Source organism: Glycine max, chromosome 18, assembly GCF_000004515.6.
Source record: "Glycine max cultivar Williams 82 chromosome 18, Glycine_max_v4.0, whole genome shotgun sequence".
In the NCBI taxonomy this organism is placed as follows: Eukaryota; Viridiplantae; Streptophyta; class Magnoliopsida; order Fabales; family Fabaceae; genus Glycine; species Glycine max.
Window position 1 is genome coordinate 47,386,063 of NC_038254.2, and position 4,431 is coordinate 47,390,493.

A 4,431-nucleotide genomic window follows, 5' to 3' on the forward strand; every position below is an offset into this window, starting at 1 on the left:
GTGGTTGTGACGGTGGTTGATTTGGTTGTTAACGGAGGTACGCCATCTTATTTGTTTTTTTTAATTTTCCGCATAAAATACAAATTAAAGAATCTAAAAGTTATATAAAACGTACAGATCCATTGATCCGTAAGTTTTATATAACTTACAGATTGTCAATCCGTATAAGTTATATGGATTATTCAATCCGTATAATTCATACGGATTGGTTAATCCGTTTGAGTTATATGAATTTATAATATTATTTATAATTAAAAGAAATATTATTTTTTACTTTTATTAAATTATAAATATATTAATATGATTGTTATAAAAATTAATGTGTAAGAAAAATTGTTTATTTATTTTTTTATTTGAAATGTAATTACTATTATTATTTTAAATATTTTTAAATAAGTGTAATTTGATAGTTAATTTGTAAGTATTTGTTTTTATATTTTGGAAATGGTATTAATTGTAAAATAATTTACACTTATAATTTATGTATAATTTATTTGAGTTGTTGTGGTCTAAAATTCATTGTTTTTTGTGGTTATAATTTCATGGATTAGAATTAAGTTGAATAATATAATTTATTTTGGTACATATGGTTAGGTTATAATTTTTTATGCATTATATGGATTTTAAGTAGGAAAAGTTGATGTTATTGGTTTTTAATATATAAGGTTATCAATTTTATTGTTTTATAATATTATATGTAGTTAAAAAATTACCTAGGGTTTCATGTGATAGTATATGTATGGTGTGGTTAGAGGTCGTTTGTTTGTGATTGAAAATTTTCAATGTCTTGTTAAGATGGACGAAGATCAATGGATGTATGATAATATAATGTCTGAAAAAGTTTATATGAATAAACAAAATGAAGATGAAGTTGGTGTGAATGAAGAACATGTTGATTGTTTTGATGCGTTCAATACTTTTCAAGTATTAATATGATTTATTGTTATTACAGTAATTAAATGAATGTCCCTTGAAGACTAAACTTGTGTGGATTGCATTGTAGGTGTTTGCTACTCGAGATGATGTTCTACATTGGGCTCGATCTGTTGCTTATGAAATTGGATTTGTGGCAGTGATTATGAGGTGAGACACAAACACTGGTATGAGAGGAAGAACTTCATTTGTCTTAATTGATTGTGAAAGGAGTGGTCAGTATAGGTCTACGAAAAAAGATTTTGTAAAAATAGATGCTGACAATAGGAAATGTGGATGTTCCTTTAAGCTTCGTGAGAAACCAGTGGTTGGAGGTCAATGATGGATGAAGTTAATGTGTGGAAGTCACAATCATGAAATGACAAAGTCATTAATTGGACATCCATACACTGGTTGATTGACTAAAGATGAAAAAATAATTATTGTTGATATGACAAAGTCAATGGTGAAACCAAAAAATATTTTGCTAACGCTGAAGGAGTAGAATGCCAATAATTATACAACAATCAAACAAATATACAATGCAAGAAGTGCATATCGTTCTTCCGTAAGAGGTAGTGATACTAAAATGCAACAACTAATGAAGCTTCTTGGACGAGATTAGTATATTCAATGGCATAGATTATAGGATGAAGATGTTGTGTGTGATATCTTCTGGTGTCATCCTGATGCAGTGAAGTTATGCAATGCCTATAATTTGGTATTTTTGATAGATAATACCTACAAAACAAACAGGTACAGACTCCCGTTACTTGACTTTGTTGGTGAAATACCAACCAGGATGATATTCTCTGCTGGTTTTGTCTATTTAGAGGGAGAACGTCCAAATAATATGGTCTAGACTCTAGAATGGTTTTGAGGTCTTTTTCTAAGACGTGATGTCTTCCCTAGAGTTATTGTTTCCAACAGAGACCTAACATTGATTAATGCAGTAAAAACTGTATTTTCTGAGTGTTCCAACTTTTTGTGTAGGTTTCACATTGACAATAATGTCAAGGCAAAATATAAATCCCTAGTTGGTGAAAAAAATGCATGAGATTATGTGATGGATGTCTAGGGGAGTTAGGTTGATTGTCCTTCCGAGGACTGGTTCGATGATTGCCTTAAGAAGTTTGAAATTGCTTGTTTACCATGACCAATGTTTGTTGACTATGTCAGCCAAACATGGATAATTCCCCACAAAGAAAATATTATTAAAGTCTGGATGAATAAGAGTGATGCATTTAGGAAACACAAAAACAAAAAAGTATGAAAATTATCATTTTTTTATTAGGGCTTACGACTTAATGGATAAAAATACTTGTATTTGTTTATTGTTTTTTGTATATTTCATATGTAGGGTTGAATATGTTCATTGTGCCTTAAAAAGACTATTACAAAATAGCCTTGGAGATCTATGTAGTATTTGGGAAGCTATGAACAACATGATAACATTGCAACACACTAAAATTAAGGAAACTTTTGAGACAAGTAAACATGTGGTTGGACATGTTTTTAAAGTTACCTTCTACAAGAAAATACTTGACATGATATCAAGGTATGCTTCAAATTAGATTGTTGCTGAATTTGAGTGTGTACATTATGCTGACAAAAACCCTTCCCGCTGTGGATGTGTCATGAGAACTACTCACGGTCTTCTATGTGCATGTGAGCTATCTAGATATGTTGTTGGTACCATACCACTTGAGACAATCCATATGTTTTGTCGGAGGCTAAGTTTTTTAGGCCAAGGGTTATCTGAATTCGAGGTTAGCATAACAGAAGAGATGGAAACCATATCCAAGCGGTTTGAAGAACTTGATGTTTGTGACAAAGTTACTCTAAAGAGTAAACTCCAAGAAATTGCCTACCCTGATCTAAACTCTATGTGTTCTCCTCCAAAAAAAAGGCCAATTCCAAATGTGCTCAGAAGAAACCAATGACCAAACATCAAAGATCAACAAAGCGTGATCCGTCTTATTGGGAATATGTTGATGCTTTAAATTTTGTGCAAAATAGTAATTCTTTAGTCAAACGTAATACATCATCATCTGACCAAGCAATTCCAAGAAGGACTATGCCGATATTGGATTTCATTCGTGCATTCATGATTCCATTGAAAACATTATCGATGTCAAAGCTAACGGTAACTGTGGATATCGTGCAATTGTTGTCTTATTAGGTATCGGTGAAGATTCATGGTCTTTGGTGCACAACCATTTGCTTAAAGAACTTGCCAAATGGTATAATGAGTATATCAACCTCCTTGTTGATGGATTATTCATGGTATGTAATTTATGTTATTTTTTTAGTTAACATTTAGTTTAAATAAATGTAATCATAACTGTAACATGCAGGTTACCATGGATAAGTGAATGAATATAACCAACATGGGATATGTCATTGCATCAAGGTATAATGTCATCCTTGTTTCTCTGTCTCTCCAATAAAGCATGGCGTTTTTTCCTCTTAGAAGTTAACCACCAACAGATTCTTTTGTGCATCGCATAATATGTATCGGACATGTGTATGCCAATCATTTTGTTCAGGTAAATGCATCATAATCCTATTTTTTAATTTATGAAATTAATCGTATTATAATAATTTGAAATTTATTGTGCATGTGTAACAGGTTTTTTTAAGAGACCGTTGTCCCTTACTGCCTCTAGCTTTGTTATGGTCTAGACATTGTCATCCTCAAGCAAAGTAGTGACCAACTCCATATATTAGTAGAATGCAACAGTACAAAAATTTGATGATGTTGAAAACAAATTATGTTGATTTAAGTGAAGAATGAAGATTTAGCTACTTATGTAATTGTCATGTACTACAATAATATACATTTGTTTCATTGGAAATTCATATAATTATGTATTATACTTTACGTTCAAACGATTTAAGGTTACTATAATACCTAGGATTTAGTGTTACACATGTTTTTAGGGTTAATTGTTACGTTAAAACCAGGATTTAGTGTTACGCCACCAATTAGGGTTGAGTTGTACATAAAAAGGAGGGGTTTTACCGACTAAGGTTTAGTTTTATGTCACTAGTTACAATTTAGGGTTAATTCAAAACTTATTAAAATTTTTGTTAGTGTGGAATATAGGGTTTATGGTTTAATTCACAACCTATGATATAAATGGTTCAATAGTAATATAAAAAAGATTTTAAATAAAATTGGTAAAATAAAAATGTTGTCAAATAAAATAAAATGATAAACATTGTCTACATATTTCCTAAAAAATTCTAAATGTATTCATGCGTCTTCCATGCGCCATCTTTGTCGCGACCGCACATATACATTGCGGTCCATAGTCACACCTCTAGCAATCCTTAGGAAGTCTTCCATAACATTGTATGCTTTTGTGCCTTCAGTCACTATCCTTAGGTTGAGCAACTATTCCAACCCTTCAGCTATTGCTTGACAAGCCTCCTATGGCATTCACAACAATGGCTAAGGTTTAGCCATATTGCATGTTTAAATAAAATGAAATTCAGAGTAAGATGAATATATGT